This window comes from Gallus gallus, chromosome 10 (genome assembly GCF_016699485.2).
Source record: "Gallus gallus isolate bGalGal1 chromosome 10, bGalGal1.mat.broiler.GRCg7b, whole genome shotgun sequence".
Classification (NCBI taxonomy): domain Eukaryota; kingdom Metazoa; phylum Chordata; class Aves; order Galliformes; family Phasianidae; genus Gallus; species Gallus gallus.
In genome coordinates, this window is record NC_052541.1 from 15,556,325 (window position 1) to 15,574,750 (window position 18,426).

An 18,426-nucleotide genomic window follows, 5' to 3' on the forward strand; every position below is an offset into this window, starting at 1 on the left:
CAGAGCCCATATCTAGATAGAAGCAGGAGATAAAATCACAAGTATCTCTAGAAAGAATGACTGAAAACTTGCTGGGCTGTGGCTCTAACAGGTACAGTTCAACATGAGCTGGGAAGAGTGGTTGCAGTGTGCAATAAATCAAGTTTCACCGCAGTTGTAGGGCAATACATCTTCACTTGGTAGAGGCAGAGCACACCGCAGGAATCTGGCTCTGCCACCGGACCACCAAATGACCTTGGGTGGCTCACTTTGCCTCCCAGCTCTCCACTTCCCCCGTCACTAAATGAACAGTGTCAACTACCTTCATTAAGTGCTTTCAGAGCATTTTATAACAGCAAGATATTGCTGTTATTACCATGCAGATGGCTGTGACTTTGTCGTAATCACCTATCAGATGATAGTGACAGCCTTAAGGGTTCCTCTTGAGCCCATGCATAGAATACTGTTAAATATCAAACCTCGTTTTAATTTCTATATTTGAGGATGTGACCTCATATCTGTAATCATTTCTCAAGTAGTGAGTAATATAAAAGACTGAAAAAAATGTCATTTTTCTCATTCAAACAAGCGAAATGAAAAAAATAAAAAAAAGAACTCCACAACTGATAGAGATTATAACAGTGGGAAGAACATGACAGTGATATCAGAAGAGAGGAAATAACATGTTAATGACATTCAATATTCTCCCTGTGTCAAGTCATCAGCATTTTTATTGCCACTTTTCCTCCGAATACAGTATCAGAATTTATTGAGACAATCTGTCTCCATCACCTGTGATATAATATATTTTATTCAATAAGATATAGAATAATATTTATCTTTCAACTCCAATGACTAGTTTTAAGGGCAATAACAGCTTTTTACACAACAGCTACAAGTGTAGGAGTTTGTAAGTTTTAATGTCAGGCCTAAGGGCTACAAAGACTTTCCCATCAGATACAGAGCAGTGAAACACTTGTACTTTTGCCTCACCAGTTTTGTGATTGTTTGCCCTTTGCTATGGTTCTCATTCATAAAAGAGCTGGTGCCAGAAGACAAATCAAATGGTCCTAATGCAGCTCCTGTGAGTACACGTTTAATGGAAACTGAGGCTGGAAGAAGCTGGTACTTATCATAAATTCAGGAGCTCAGCAGTAGAGCCTGGTGTTTGATCTCCAAGGGGAAGAGGACAGCCAAGAAAAAGCTCCTACATTACTGCAGAAGGAAGACAGGCAGGGGAGAGGCTGGAAAAGGAAAGTGAAGAAAGCCAAGGGTTTGTCATCTCGGGTGCAGAGCACGTCTGCATTTTGACCATCTGAGCCAACTTTTCAGCTGGCCATCCTGGGTGGCAATGTGGAGGGAGGACAACCTGGCTGTCCATAAGAACTAGAGACAGAGGTGATACTGGCTTCCAAACAACCCTCTCCAGGTATTTCTGATGTGGGGCAATAGCCTTAAAATTAGCAGAGAAGGAGGAAGAAAGAATCACTTCAGCTAGAAATGTCTAGCAGTTTCCATTGGTTTTGTGTTTGTTTGTTTTCTTGATAGGGAAAGAAATAGCAGCAACACTAGAGAGAAGGTGGAAACCAACTTTGAAATACAGCCACAGCTGTTCCTGCTTTTGCTCTCCTCCCTTCCCTCAATCATGCTACAAGAAAAGGCTGTGTACTTCAAATCATTTCCTGCCTGCAGCATCCTGATAAAGCCAGGCTTCCTGCCATTTGCCCAGCATGCTGGCACTCTGTCCTGTTCTTGTTCCCCTTGACATGTCCTAAGGCCTTCAATCAACCTGCTCTGCAGATCCCTAAGCTATCTATGATCAGAGAACTAACTGCCATGAAGTCCAAGAAGCAGGCTCTGGCTGTGCCTACAATGGCAGCCTAAGCAGCCACACCACCCCCTAAAGCCCATTAATTCCCCTCAGCCCTATTCTGCTGTCTTCTTTTCAAGCAAATCCAGGATGGCTGATGGTTCTGAGCTGCCTCTAGCAGATCATGCGCTCCACCTGGTCAACCCTGGCTATTCTCTTTCTGCTGCCCCGGGGGAAGAAAACTCATCTGGCCAAAAGTGAGGACCAGCCAGGGCTTTGGAAAGGGGATGAAGATCGTTCTCATTGTCTCTGTGCATCTCCTAGCTCATTGGGGAACAGACAGCCACACCAACACCTTGTAACAGGGAGGGTTTTAAAAGCTGATGCAGAAGGAGTGAGGAAAACATCAGCAGAGAATAACCTAGCAATATTGGGAGGGAAGCATTGTCAGGTTTTTATGGCCTGAGCATCTGTGGCTCTACATGGGCTAGGTTGCCAAGAACAGCTAGGAGACCCTGCAGAGCTGTGAGCTCACCCCAGGAACCCAGAAATGCTCAGCTATCTTCTGATAATATTCCTTAAAACATCTCATCTCCCTGAGTAAGGGATTGCTTGGGCTCGGTTTGCAGTTTTGGTGGATATGGTGGTGGTTTGACCATGAACTTCTCCATTCACTCTCCTTGCAGTACCCACTGCCCTTGTGCCAAAGCAACAGGTCCCAGCAGGCCACATCTGCTTGGCAACGGGCAAATGTCATTTTCAAGCACATCATATTCAGCCTTTGTCCCTGTAGCCACATCCATCTGAACCTACTGCCAGTTTATTCCCTTTAACGAATCCCCTATGAAACAGCCAAGGGCAAACATAAACCTTGCTTCTCAAGTTGCCTTTCACGGGCTGATGGAAACGAGATGGCTACAGTCAGTTTCAGTGCTGGCTGCCCCAACCAAACTCACCCTGCCTTTCTCCTATTATAGGCTTAAGATATTTGCAGCAGGCTCCTGTTTGGCGCCTGCCTTCATGTGCCTCCTGTGCCTGCACACAGCACCAAGGGGCTACCAGAGGACCTCTCTGTTGCCCACGAAGCTGTGCTGTCTCCCTTCCTTTCCCCTCACACTCCTCTGCTCTCTCCCAGCAGCATGGCTCCTTGCCAGCACATTGCACTGCCTCTGGGCATCTCATGCTCCTTGCTTGGCTGACTCTTTACTCACCTGGCCCCCTTGGATCTTACTGATTTCATTCCTGCCTTCCCTTTAGGCACAAAACTTGTTGTTATTACATTGTCCACTCCCTGCTGGGCTGCTGCTTTGCCTTCCTAATAACTCAGGATAGTTGCAAGTAATTTTGGAGGGTTCTTAATTTAAATTTCTTCTTCCTCAGTTCAGGGAATGGAAGGTACTACTTCTTCTGCATGTCAGCAGCCTTGCACACATGCACATGTCATACACATGTTCTAGACAGTGATTGATATAAGCAGTCTGTACATGTACATACCCTGTTCACTGCAGGGCAGTTGGACTAGATGAGCTTTAGGGGTCCCTCCCAACTCAAACAATTCTATGACACATATACACTGATTACTGTGGAGTTCTGGCCACCCTCTCCTCCCATGGCACTGAGACACACTGACCTCCCATTGCTTCCTATTCACTTGACACCAGGGTGCCTGGATTTATCCAAACGAGCGGTTGAATGAAGTTCCTGGCACAATTTTTTATTTCAGAAAAGACAAAGAGCTTTCTCGTGACTGAGGTGCAGAAAGCACTTCCCCTACCTCTGCTCACACACGCACGCACCACAGCCAGTAGGTAGATCAAACAGGAAAAACCTTGGTGGGAGAAAGAAACCAGCTACAGTTATTTGGCATCCTATCCTCAATTACTCTGCACACATTGTCTGGTGTGAGCAGTGCAGGCTGGATTTGGCCCATCTTATTTAAACTAACAGAAGTACCCACAGAGCTTTATATGACTTTGAATATTGGAGGAGTGTCAAAAGGAAAGCAAACAGGTGGCCTTTTATTAAAAAAACCTGACATTTTATAGGCACGTAATATCAGACAACATACATAAGAAATATAAAAAAGTGTATGGGAAGGCAGCAAGCAAACACCCATCAAAATTTATTTATAACATAAGCTCCCACTCTCATACCTGATACACAGATTTGCACTGTTATTTCCCCATGGAGTCTTAAGAAGGGTTTGTTCTGACCATCTGAGTTCCCCATCTTTCTGGCAGTTGGAGGCCCTGAACCTGATTTTGGATAAGAACTACCTGGTGGTCTGCATAACTGTAATGGCAGTGGTGTCGCACCCTCTTGTTTTTACCTAAAAATCGAAGGAACTGGGCATCTTCAATAGCAAAATAACTTTATTGGGTGATACTAAACTCAAGCTAAACTGCCTTCAGAATGGAGTTAAGAAAGTGCCTGTTCTACCATCAGAAAACTCTGCACAACCCTTTTTCCTCCTCCAGTCAGCCTTTCATATACCTATGAGAAACTGAAGATTAGCCCAACAAAACAGAAGATTGTATTTTGCTCACAACTGAAAATCAGTAGACTTCTTGGAAGTGTTATAAAAACATACATTAAAACGTAATGCGACTCCCAACCATTCACCAGGGAGTAAACAGAAGAAATGTTGAATATTTTGCTGAAAACAGGGGTTGCTATGCATTCCAGGAAAACTTTGGAAGAACATTTGAACATCCAAATTTGATCCATGCTTCTTATTCCTTACTGGTTGACTTTACGTCTTCAGAAGAAAATAGTTTTAAAAAAAAACTTGCCAAATTTCAGATCTGAAGTGTACCTCAGTGGGCTACAAGTTGCTCTAACTTAAATCAGGATGAAATTTGGAGATTAAACCCACCCCTGACACTGAGTCTCCAATGAAATCCAGCTCAGGTTTCCATTCTAGAAGTGCTGGGAGGAGACACTGCCTCACATATATCAAAGGATTTTAAAACACTCTTTAAAAAAAAATCATTAACCTGAATGAGCCTGAAGCAAGCCTCTCTTCTCTGTGTACACCACAAACTGCAGTGGTGTGATGCCACTATGTGTGGACATTAAAATTCTCTTGCTGCTTAATTTGCTCTTCTCTTTCACTTTGAAGAATGTATAGCAAGCCCCAGAACACTCTTCAGGTAGACCTGTGCAGATGGGTGAGGTTACAAACCCTGTTAGTGCCCATTGGCATAGTGGCACCAGGAATGTTAGAAATCTGCTAATCCCTTTTCAAAAGATGTAAATTGCTAAGTCAGTTCTAATGCCAACTTGGCCGCTTCTCTTCAACCAAAGAATTTAATACAGCAGAGGTCCCCTGAGAAGGAAAAATAGATTAAGCCCCCCCTAAAACTTTGGTAGTTGGTTTTACATACTGTGAGCCTCAGGCTGCTACTTGAATTTCACTTCAAACATTTACTGCAAAGTATCAGCTAATTTTTTTCTATTCGCCTGGTTACTCTTTAAAGGAGAAAATTTCATTAACAAACCATGGATATAAAATATGAAATCAGAGATCAGCTACCGCAGAGGAGAAGCCAAACATCACTAAAAAGGATTAGTTTCTTTCACTGTCTAGAAATTTCTCATGGAAGACCTTGGCTGCCCTTTTGATATTAAAACTTCCTAACAAGTATTACACAGGAGTTTTAAATTAGAACTTGCTGTCATTGGGACAGTTATAAAGTCTTAAATACATCCCTTTGCAAGTTGAGCTCCAGCAAAATGCATGTATGTGTGGTGGAAATCAGTGGGAAATGGGTGTGTATTTATGGAAAGGTGCCAGTCAGACCCATTAATTATGGCAGGAATTCTGCCAGCTGATTTATAAAATGAGCACCCAAGTTTTTCCAATTAATTCCCATAATTCTAGTCTGAACAGTGATCCAGTAGTCAAAGTAAAATAAAGTTTGCTCTCAAGTGTACCCTAGGAAAACCAATTTTCTTTTGTACCATGATTTCAGTAAGTTCCTCTGGTTTATGCTAAGGGAGAGGATCATTGCTTCCCAGGTTGCTTTCTAATTAATAATTATATATAGTGCAGTTGGGCAAGGTTACAGGCCCCCTCCAGTGCCAGTTGGCACAGAAGCACCAGGAACATTTGAAATTTATTAATCCTTTCTTTCAAAAGATGCAAATTGCTTTAAGAAAAAAAATAAAAGACAGGAGAGAGAAGTGCTGTTACTTTTAGGCACAATCACAAGTCAGGGACAGAGGCACCTGCCTGCTACTAGGAAATATTGTCATTTCCATGGCTTTGTTTGCCCTTTACCTTCTGATATTGGACAAGTTCCCAGTCATCACCTGAAAGCCCAAGCAGTGTTCCAGGAAGCTGTAACGTGCTCATGTGCATGTAAGGGACTTTTGGCTCTCTTGAACAACTGTATCAGCTCTAGGAATATATGAACTGTGACTAGCATAGCAATCACTTGAGGTAATTGGAAACTGTTTCCCATGGAAATTTAGAATTTGAATATGAGAAGTCACATCATTTTGAGTTTGAGCATTCTGCTTCAAGAGGGCATCAAGGTTTCCTGCAGGATGAACATCTTACTTCGAAGCAGGAGGAAAAAAGGAGAATGTTGTTAGTTCAGAAGCAGCTTCAGACATTCAAGAGAAATTCCAAGCAGGCTGTTAATAACACTTTAGTGGTATCTGGCATAATTGAAAACTCCACTGGAGCCAATCAAGTTAAGCCAGTGTAAAAACAGCCTAAGTTAGAAGAGAAGTCAGTTACATTAAAATGGAACGAGTTTATAAAACCACACTTCCTTTTCACCTGTTGTAGAGGGCCTTTTTCCCCCCTTCCTAGGAAGGGAATCTATTCTTCATTCTATTTCAATTTCATTTTCTATTTCTTAAGCCCAAGAGCAACACAGCTCTCTCTGGTCCTGAATACTTTGCAAGAATGAGTAAAATAGTAAAGAAGATTTTTTTTTTGCCTCAAAAATATTTTTGTTTTAGGCATACATCTTCAGTCCTGAACTTTAAGTTACTTTCTTCCAATGTAGAAGAGTGAGACCAAACAAAGTGACTCTACAGCCTGTTACCCAATTCAGTATGTGATTTTTCCAGAAAAACTAATTGCATCTGTTCTATCTCATCACATCTTCAGGTTTTGTGTTCATGATGCCACAATCTCCCAAGCCCATGAACACAGCAAAGTTTACTTGGGTCAATTGCACATCTTCTCTTCTTCCTAGGTTTTTTTTTCCTGTTTGTTTTATTCCATTTCTGACAACAATAATCTCTTTCAATTGCCAGTTCTGCCAGTTGCACAATGGACCTTGCTTTCTGCTATCTGACCAGTAGAGCTCATAATTAGTGCTTAATTATAGTTTATAGAGCTACTTTGGTCTGATAGGAAAAATCTGCTTTGTTACAGTCAATGGAGTATTTAAAGCTATGTCCAGAGTTGGGATAGGTTTATTAAACACTTGGGTAAGCAATAATAAACTAACATTGATTGAGCAACTTGATAGCTTTCTTTTATGTAATGGTTTAAAAAAATTAAGAAAAAAATTCAGATAGACTTAAAAATAACTTGGCATGGTAAAGGAATGTCTCTGCTAAGAACACGCGGCTGCCAGTGGGGTCTATCGCATTGGATGTAACTCAATCTTCAGCTCCAGAAAAGAGCACTTTGCAAAATATGTGGCAGCATCATTGCTATTATCTGCAAAGGAGGAGGGAGAAAGAAATCACTGAGGTCCTTCAGTCTGTTCAGAGCTAAATAAAGAACGATACTGCTGAGCATGGGTGTGTTTCTAAGGAAAGCTGCCAGAACTAATGAAAAAGAAAATCAACTCCTTTGCTTTTTAATTTTGCTCATCGCTTTCCAAGTCTTTCAGGGGAAATTGGAGACAGTCCCAAATTCATGACAATTTTGAGTTTTGTGTACCAAATTGTGATACAGACACAAACAAGTTTTATCTGCCTGCAGGTGCCCTCACACCTACCAGCTAACTGAGACAATATTATTCTAGGCTTCTTTCCAGTAGGTCTGCCAGGCCACACAGACTGAAATGGGGAGAAGTGAAATAAAATAACCATTTTTGCGACATGGAGGAGGCAAAGGATTGTGCAACATTATTTCCCACCAGTTCTCATGGCAGGCACTAGCCTGTCTAGCCACAGCATTCACTCCTCTAGATAAACAGAAAGGTTAACAAGAGGTGCCTTTGAAAAGACGCAATGATTTTTTTTTTCCCCACCAGGTGCAATTTTCAGAAGGGAAATCATTTTCAAGATCTGCATAAGAACTGGGTATATTATCAAGGGCAACACTATCTGCTGAATGGGTAACATTTATCAAACCCAAACTTTTCAGTCAGATTAACTCCTCTCTTTATACAGATATTTTCCTGTTGTTGTTCTTCTGAAAAACGCAATGAACTTTTCTAGTTCAAGACGTGACAAATTTCCCCTTTTTTCCCCCCCAAGGGGACAAGGGTATTTTTTAGCCTTCCTTGGGAGAAGATTAAAAAAGGAAAATATCTGACAAAATGAAGTTGCTGAAAAATGTTTTTCTAATGTGACAACAGCATCCTTCCTCATTTAGCTGTGGACAGATGGAAGGCCACCAAAATATGCAGCCGCAGCCTAAAGTCAGTTTATTCCTTTTCTAAGATTTCTTTCTTCGTCAGGGAGGTGATTTCATCATACTCAAAGAGAGAAACAGGCAATTTATTCATTACATGAGTTAGAAGGATGATTTGACCTTTTTGATGCACAGAGTTGTAGTTACTTAAATGGACTCAGATTAGGACAGGATTGGACATCTCTGAAAGTTGTATTCGCCCCAGTGCAACTGAGTTTTCTTCTGTCTCTTCCCAACCAATGAAACCACATTACCAGTGGTATATATAACACCATAACATGCTATCACCATATCTTGGGGTAATGGAATTTGCACAGGATGCCTGTGCTGAGCTCATAGATGAATTTCTATTGTCCATTATCATTTATATCTAATATGAACCGTTCTACACAGCTCGCCTCTAATCCCCATGCTTGTTAAGGAGCTTAAAGAGTAAAATCAGTTGATTTCAGGGCTTTTGGAGTTCAAGGTCAAAGTGATTATTTCCTTTTTTTTTTTGTAAAAAGGCATGGACTCACAGTTTCCAAAGCTCAGTTTTTTCCTGGTTCCCTAATTAGAAACTGTACCAAGAGCATATCTGGTGCCTTTTATACATGAGATCAACCCCTTGCCCTGGGACCAATTATAGAAAAATAGCTTTACACGTTTCACTGTTTGAATACACGATGATCATACATGCCATCACATTCTACAGCAAAGCTGTGATAAAAACCATGCCATTAGCAATCCTGTTCTATGCCTTTAAAGGAGTTTAAAATGAACGTTCACACCATAAGCCTATCAAGCACCACATGCACAAATATGGAGTCATGGCATATAAATGCATTCATGAAGTCATATGCATTGGATACTTACAGAAAAAAATAAGCATAAATTAGAGTTTTTATCAGATTTTCCTCTCTTGGACACCTCATTTACCATCTTCATAGGACTGACATGCATTTGTATATATCATCTAGATGCCTATCATACAGGTAGGTGCAGGTATACATACGTAGACAAGTGTAAAGACATGAGCAATAAGCACATGAACACATTATCTGGCTCTGTCCCTGTGCTTAGATGTAAGCCTTCCATAACCCCTGATTTTCTTTCAAATTTAGGCAGTATCTGAACAAGTCAAAGAAAGGGTCAGAGATTAGAAGGGATTGTTTGGGATTCGGGAAAGTGCTTTACACTCATCTTGAGAGCTAATAAAACATACAGTGCAGGAATGTCCCTAAAATTCCCCTATTGCTTTCTCTGCCCATCAGCACTTTAGTCTTTTGCTAGTGCTGCTGCTCTGTATCCCCACCATTGACCTCCTATTAACCTCTGTAGCAACCCATGGATATTTAAACACAAGGTACATAGTGAAGCCATGCCTAATCTGGTGGGAGACTGAATCTGCCCTTCTGGTCCTGAGTTCACATCCAAATAAGAGGGTACAGGAAAAACCTACAGTGCCCTTTGCTAAAAGCATGCTTCCATGGCATGAGACCTGGAGACCTTTGCAAGGGGCTTCACTATCTCGGAAATATATTAAAGATTCAGATGAGGCAATATATCAGCATTTACCAAACATTTAACTTTTTAAGAAAGTACTGCCTGAGTGTGACACCATAAGTGGCTCCAGGCTCTTGAAACACCGCTGAAAGCCTAATGGAGCCAGCTCCATTACTTTCACCAGCCTTACTCAGTGCTTTACCACAGGACAAACCACTTGACTTCTCTTTTTTAAAGTCCATAATGAAGACCAAATACCACTTCTTCCATTAATTAGCATGGCTAGAGAGTCACAGACCCCCTTTGATCCTTTGAAACAGTGCTGATGCTCAGAGCCTTCTGCATCTAAGCCTCTAAGCCATTTGCAGTATCTATCTTCCTCCTTCTCAACTGCTCACAGAGAAGGGTTGATACTAGGTCAGTAGGGTCAGGATCTGCTATAGTCCTGCAGAAAAGTTCATGATAAATTCTAATCATATCAAGCAAAAAAAACATGTTTAGACTATGTCTCATTATTTTTTCCTGACATGATTTGCCCCCAGGTTTCCTAGTTACTCCCAGGACAGGGTATCCTAAAGTAATATCAAAAGAAAGACTACACAGACATTATTTCCTCAGGATATTAGCAAAGGAAATCCAAACTTGTAAGAGTGACACATAAATGGGGCTGGTCCTCTTCAGTTTCACAAGATAAAAAAAAGTTGTTTCATTGGGGGGTTGAAACTCATTCATTATGGTCCTTTTCAACCCAGGCCATTCTATGATTCACAAGCAAACAGAACGATGTCCAGTTTCTGCAGACGCATGCTGCACATCACCTAAACCACCATGGCACAACATTCCATGCTGCCTTCCTCTCCTGAATACCCCTTCCTGGACACTCTCACATCACCTACTTGGCCCACTGAAGGGCCAAACACACCAACGTGTGCTCAAATCTGCCTGTACATCTGCACTGTCTCAACTGTAGAAAAAAAACTTTTCCTCCACCAGTTGTCACTTCTCCAAAAGTTATTTATTAGCATAATGCTAGTAAATAAGTCTACTTCTGTGCCAGACTACGCTGAATCTAACAAGTTCAAAACTTATGGGGGAGACAGACTGACAGACGGATGGACAGAGTCATCTATATGTTACTAAATATTAACAGTTTCTTCCCTGATGACATTTCAGCTTAATTACACATATCAGCACATTCTCATCTAAACAGATGAGTTGCATCATGGCCAAAAGATCATGAAATAGGACCTCCTTGTGCCAATGAGGGGAAATGGGTAAAGGAGTTCGTGACCTTCAATTTGAATCAATCCTTACCAGCCTTTTAAATTCAAACAACCATTAAACGTAATTCCAAACAGATTATATCTGCCATAATAGTGACTAGCATGCCCAGGAGAGAGATGTTTTTTAAAGTACCCAGTCACTTAATTTCATCGTGGTTTATAAATCAGTATCAACACTGTGAATTACTTCTGAAAGCAAAGTTGGCCTCTCGCAAATTCTGGGACCAATTCTGAAAACATCAAAATATTTCTGAGCAGAAAGGTTAATCAGAATGCCTGGGAGTGTTTACTTTTATCAACCCTATTGAAAAGTAATTCAGTGAAATTACAAAGGGGAAGAGGAAATGGCTATCAAACTACTTCCATTTATCTTGGAAAGAGGGGTGCCTGTCCCTGTCAGTCACACAGTTCTGTGGAAGAAGTAAAATATCTGTTCTCACTGCCAGGAACAAACAGTGGGAAAGAGGAATATGAGTGGCCCTATGAAGAAGGCAGTGAGGAGAAGGCAGTTGGGTTGGAAAAAAAAGGAAGAGTTCATGGGTTTGTTTGGCTGAACATTTATTCAAACTCATGTCAAAAAAAGACATGTAAGCCTTGTAACATATTGACAAATCCCTCACCAAACTGAAATGCAAGCTGCAACTTGAAAAGCTAACACATGCAAACACTTGCAAAATAGACCCTACAGCACTAATTCCAGCACTCCTAAGCCAAAGTAGGATACTACTTTTTCTGCATGAAACGCAGATAGCTTTTTTTTTTCCTGAGAAATCATCTCCAAAAGCAAAAATGCAGAGGGTTTTTTTCCCAGCTCTATTAAGGAAATATGCCAGTTTCAGGCTTCCAACAGGGAAACGGAATAAAATAAAAAAGTTTATAAATTATGAAAAGCAAGTTGACAGTATGTCCTTATAAATATGAAGATTACCTATGCTACCCTCATGAATCTGAAAAGTCAGAGTTTAAAAAAAAATATGGTAAAAACTACATATTCAGCAAACTGAAAAATAATGGGCAGGTTTTGCTGACCAGGGAATACTCTGCAATTTAGTTCTTTTCTTGTTTAACATTTACTGTATATTTCACCATCCTGAAATATTATTAAGTTTACAGGAAAAGACCCATTTTCCACAGAAAGGTCCCACTATTGACAATATGAAATACAGTCTGATACCTTGGAATATCCTCTGAATCTATTTAAAGTCCCTAAGGAAAACCCTCTTTTTCTAAAAACAAAGATATTTGTTATGTCAGCCAGCAGATATTGACACACAGATATATATGAGCGTGAGTCCACAAAAAAGCCACACATACAGTTTCTTGCTTATAGGGTTACTACTTACGGTGGCTCATCGAATCATAGCAATTGGAAAGTTTGAGTGAACTGGTAGATAATTAGTTTTAGAAAGGCATAAATACACAAATAAAAGTATGCCTTTCTTTCATCCAATCTCTCTCTATATATACAATACACTTACAGTTTAATTACTACTATTTCAGCTGAGGACTCAAGGCACTGTTACTACAGTTCACCCTCTAAACCATGGCAAGTGTTCATTTTGTACTGTCAGTCATTAGAGGCACCAGAGCTTAAGGTGTCCCATTCAATAAATGGTCTGAAATGACAAAAAGAAGTTTTCTCCATTACCACCATCACTTCAAAACTTCAGTGTCAATTAATTTTGGCAGCTTTGGGAACTAAAAGACTACGCATATTTTCATTAGAAGCAGAAATGCTGAAATGGGTCATTTCACATTTTTAAAACTTCCTCACCTGTAATATTTGGGGGCTGAGAATTTAATCAAAACTTTAGAACAAAGGGAAGGCAAGACAGAGAACCTTGCAAATTTCCTTGTTGCATCTGCTAATACAAGTTTGCTTTGCCTGAGAATTATTTTCTGAAACACACCAAGTTTTCTCCATTAGTGCTGTATAAATATCATCTCCAGTGCAGAGCCTGGAGGGAGCTCAGGAGTTTGACTTAATCAGAACAGCTAACATGTATTCAGAAGTTTGGTTTGGAAAGTAGCTGAGAATACTGAATAGGTTCAGCCAACCCTTCTTTGATGAAACAACACTGTACCATACAAGAAGGGTGAGTTCTCATCACCACAGTGTTAATTATTTCAATCTAAATAAGTGCCCACCAGATCTAGTGTTCATTTCCACAGTCCTGCTAAACTCTGGATAGGGGGAGATAAATGTCACGAAAAAAGGAAGAGTAATTATTTTGAATTACTTACATTTTCACTTTGTTAGATTGAAAATTCTCTTAATTATTTTCTGCTGGGGAAAAAAAAATCACTTTTCCTTAAATACATCTTTTCCATAGGAAAAAAAAATCCACTTTGCTCCCCAAAGTTAGATTTTCTCATAAGGAAGCTGAAATAAGTTAACCTTGAAAGTTTTATCCAGTTTGGGCTAAAGCTTGTGAGAATTAATCCCAACACACAAAAGTGAAACTATGACTGCTTTATATAGATAAACAAGGTTAAGCACACAGAAGATGACTGTGAAACAGCTGTCTCCTAAGGAAATAACACAGCTGGAATGATACCTGAAAGATCTCATGTTCTCCTCCCAGCATGTGGAGGAAGTCCATAGGATACCTGTCTGTAGGAGATGGGAAAAGGAGACAAAAGCTGTCTCCCAGGGAAGTGGGAAATACTTTAGGGCACAGATTTCAGTTCCTTGTCTGAACCTCACCTTGAGGTGAACAATCTCGTCCACTGTAACTGGTAGGTCCTGAAAAAAATTGCAGCATTGAAGGGTCCTTCAGTACCAGCACATAGGAGAATATCTACAGTTCAGCAGATGCCTTTTCCTTTAGCTTCTGGTTCCTCCCCTTCGCCCCCTCAGATTTGACCCTGAAGGGGTTTCTGGTCTGTCATGTGCACTTTCACATCCAGTAACTATCTACACATATTAGCTCTGGTTAATTCAAACCTCTGTCACAGTCCAGTTCAGTCTGGCCCAGTCCCACCACCAGCCTCGGCCACAGGAGTGAGCCCATCATTGTGGCACTGAGCCAAATCTGTAACTGACCTAAAAAAGCAATTAGAAAACATTGTTCTGGAAGAACACAACCCACCATCTTCCCATCTGGTGATGGGACCTCCTAGTGCAGATGCCTCAAGAGCAGTTTAAACAGGGTACGAACAGGGGCACACCACAGTGTGTGCTTCTGTTCATCCAGAGTTTGTCACCTTAGTTCTAGACCTGCCCTGTAGCTTCACCTTTTCCTCATTCATACATCAAACACAGGACTTCACTTTTGCCAAGCACATCTACTTTTCCAGCCCAGCTCTGATGAAGAAATCTGAGTCCCCAGCAAGACTTGGGCTCAGCAGCTCCCTGAATCCTAAACATACCAAAGAACAAACTCAGAACAAGCGTCAAAGGATCAGCAAATGGCCTTCAGAAGCAACTTCATTGGTGAACTCGTTTATTTCCCCCCACTTATTCCACAGCTTGGAAGGTACAATGCAGCATAATGGACCACTGACAGTCTTGGGCAGGAGCTGTGGGGCAATCTGGGGGAAGACTCCTGCCTCAACACCCAGACCTACCCAGCCTTGTTCTTTAACCTCCAGCAACTCCATTGGCTTGGGCTATGGGCATGGGGGAAGGGAAGAGGTGGTCAGGCTCTGAAAATTGATTTCATTCCAGGTAATACTTCTTGCACAACGATCTGTTCCTTTCAGAAGGACGCAGATTAGGGAAGTATTTGGTCAAGGGGCAGTAGAGGGCACTCCAGGCCAGATCAGGTTAAGTTTTGGTCACTTTATCTCTTCTCGTTGACGTAAAGGCTCGAGGCCATGGCCTAGGGTTTTCCTGCAGAAATGTGTTTACAAGCAGGTCAAGGACTTGCAGACAGATAACCATTAGCAAAACAACTTTTCTATTGACAAAAGAGCACAGAATAGCATGTTGGCAGATGAATTCTCTTGTTTTGTTAAAAAATGTTAAATCAAAGGGCTGCACCCCAGCTGGTTCTCACAACTGGGTCTTCCAGCAAGGATTTAAGATCAAAACTTGCTCCTTATCCACTTGCAAAATGATACTGAGGACTCATGCCGAAGTGCTACGTTCAGCAATAAATCAAGATGGGATTTATTACTGGTCAGCAAATGTGTAAAGCTTGTTAGCAGATTTGTTAGCCCTGATTCTGCCTTCAAACTGGATATGTCTGTGGGTCCCCAGCCTGAGTAAGTCACCTGGAGTCAGGTTTCCCTCAAACCTCTCCCCCCACCAGCCCAGTTTCATCATGTTTTGCCAAAGCTCAGGAGTCATTTGAGCAGACAACAGCCAAATCTGTGGGTTTCGTGCACAACTCACATGAGGGCAGCTCTAGGAAACATTAGGGGAGCAGGCTAAGATTTAAGTTTCAGATCAAAGTTCCCAGCACTGGACCGCTGATCAGTGCCCACATTTCCATAAAGCACAGTTTTATATCACACATTAAAAAAAAAAGACAACAGGATTTCAAACAGCCACAAAAACGCTTTTAAAAAAGCCACTTAAGGACTACAGTTATTTGCTACCTGTCAGCCAGAGTTACAAAGTTAGGGTATAACCAGCAGGGGAAGTGGCTTCTCGGAAAGCCTTGTTCAGTCCTACTGGAGGAATTTGTGGTCTGTTCTGTGTACAGTTTGTGGTGTCTGAGTCATGACCCGACTCCAAGAGCCTCTGATTGGGGGCTGACAAATGCTGTCCCTCTGACAGAGGCCTCGTATTAGTCAGAAACCAAATGTGTGCATGCTCGGGAAAGTTGGGACATTTGAAGCCCAAACAATAAAGAAAGCAAAACAACATGAGCTAAGCCCGCTGGAATCAGCAGAAGGGGTTCACATAGTTTGTCTGGCTGTTCAAGAGGGTTAAAAATCAGCCCACAGCATGAGCAAGTAGAAGGTCAGCATTTGCTATGGATGCACACCCATGCCTGCATTTCTACACAACACAGGAAAAGCAAAATCATTGTCAAGGCCCTTCTGCAAACCAAGGAGAAAGTGCAGTTGGGATAGCTCAGAGCTGTCTCATTAAAATAACAACCATGGGTTTATTTTCCTTCAAGTTTCTTTTTGTCTCTCTCTCCCAGCCCTCACTCCCTCATGCACACCCAGGCTGCACATCAGTGCAGGGTCAGGAGGTTCTTGCAAACTTCTGCCCATGGAAGCTGGACAATGCAGCATGTGCAGGCTCAGCAGCCAAATACCATTCAAGCCCCCTGCTTCCCACCAGCCCTCCCTTTTAAAGAGCCCGCTGCTGTGAAAGAAGCTGTTTCTCCAAGGAAGGGCTGCCTTGTCTTTATTAATCGTGACACCAAGTGCCACTCAACGCACACAGTTGTGTGCCTGCATCTCCATCACTACTTCCCTCCAGCCCCATTAATACTATTAAAAACCTCAATAAATTTTGCTATCACCTTACTTTAAATCACATTCCTCTATGAAGTGTAGCTATTAAAAGTGCCTGTAAACTCTTCCTATTAAAATGACATTTTAAAAGGCTTGATTTGAACACGGCTATGTCACTTAAAGTGGAAAAGTTTCTGCAAGTTCCCTTCCAAGCTGTTAAAGATTAGCTTGATGTAGATAAGACTATTCCCCAAACTCATTATCTGTCTTCAAAATGCACCTTAAGGACTACTTAATAAAGTCAAGGTTACGTGAAGAGTATTTCAGAGAAAAATCAGTGAATGACTATTAATAAATCTGCATTACAGATTGGTTATTTTGCCAATGTCTTTCATCTGAGCAATAGATGATCTTCCCTCCCTTTTTAAAACAAGCATGCATTGCTTCCTTATACAGGTCACCAGTGAATCAGTGGCAGCAGAGAATTTCAGCATGTTTACAGTTAACATGATTCACACAATATAAAACATTCTACAGGGAAGAGTGACTTATCTCTGACCACTATGAACATACTGCACCAAGCTTACATTTAGAAAGAAAAATCAAGCTACTTATTGTTTAACTCCTAAAATCTTGTTTCCTACTTATTTCAATGCTAAGGGTGGGAAACACTAATCCTGTGAGCTCCAGCACCAGGCAGAAGCAAGCCCCTTAACAGTAAAACAGCCCAACTTTTTGAAACAGGAGAAGTTTTAGCCCAGACAGGATTTATTCTCAAGATCTCCACATTGGTTGCCCATGCTATAACATCTTGCAATACTCACTATGGATTGCTGTCATCTACTTCACTATCTTCAGTACTGCTGCCAAATCAGCTTGAAAGTTTATGCCCAAGGACTGGCATTTGACCCCACAATTGGTGTTAACGATTCACCCATGCAGCAAGGACACCATCTCACCCTGGGCTCACACAAGTAGCTCCAGCACTACTCCTCCACAGAGAGGATCAAACTGCTCCAAAACCCACTCACCTGTGTCTGTCAAAGTGGTATGGGACCACAGGAGAGACATAGGCTATTTCTTAAAGATGGGAGAAAGACCCACCAGAGCTAAGCTAGTTGAAAATTTTGGATTGGAAATGTAAGGGTAAATTCAATCTATTAGTTCTCTCACTTGTGGTTTTTTATTTCCTTTGTAAGCTTTTAAATACCTTAAAAGTTTTTAAACTACTACTAGTTTCAGTGGAAAGCAGTCACCGTAGACGCTCCTATCTGTATATGCACCAAAAAGTAACTGTGCAGACTTCTGCTATGCTGACTTGCTGGAAATTGTTGATTCACTGTACATGGAACAGCTCCAAGCCATTACCAGTTTACCTGCTGTTTGACCAGCTCAGGGGAATTTGCATAACACACGTTTTCATATTGGCCATTCCCCACCTTGTACAGTAAATATTAGCTTGATTAAAGGCAAGAAATAATATTAATATAAATCTGTGTAGATAATCATTAGCTGCCCCTTACCTTTATCTACAAGTGCTTCCATGAACTCGGTGTTTGTTGACACTGAAGCATGCATTATTGAGACAGGACTGTATTTTTACCAGGTTTTTGTTTCAGGTGTTAGGTCCTCAAAAAAAAAACTTGTGTACATCCATAGGGATTACTGAACACAACTGAAATCCTACTCAAGCCCATGCTCTGTGCATGCCAGATGGAGAGCAGCTCTTGTCCAAGAGTCACATACTTTATTAGCACGATACTGAACCTGAGCTTCTCAGCAGGGTATTTCAACTTGATCAGAGTGAATTTAAACCTGCCCACATTACCAGAAGAGACAAACCCACTATGGTCTGCATGTGCAAGTGTAAATAACAACAGCAGCAGCCGGCAATTACTCTG

The 18,426-nt window shown here is 41.3% G+C and overlaps 1 long non-coding RNA gene across 3 annotated transcripts in view; it reads right to left on the reverse strand.

The window, feature by feature from the left end:
* LOC101748407 overlaps window positions 1-18,426 on the reverse strand; it is a 451,745-nt gene that overhangs the window by 289,319 nt on the left and 144,000 nt on the right. The gene's annotated exons all lie outside the window — the stretch shown is intronic.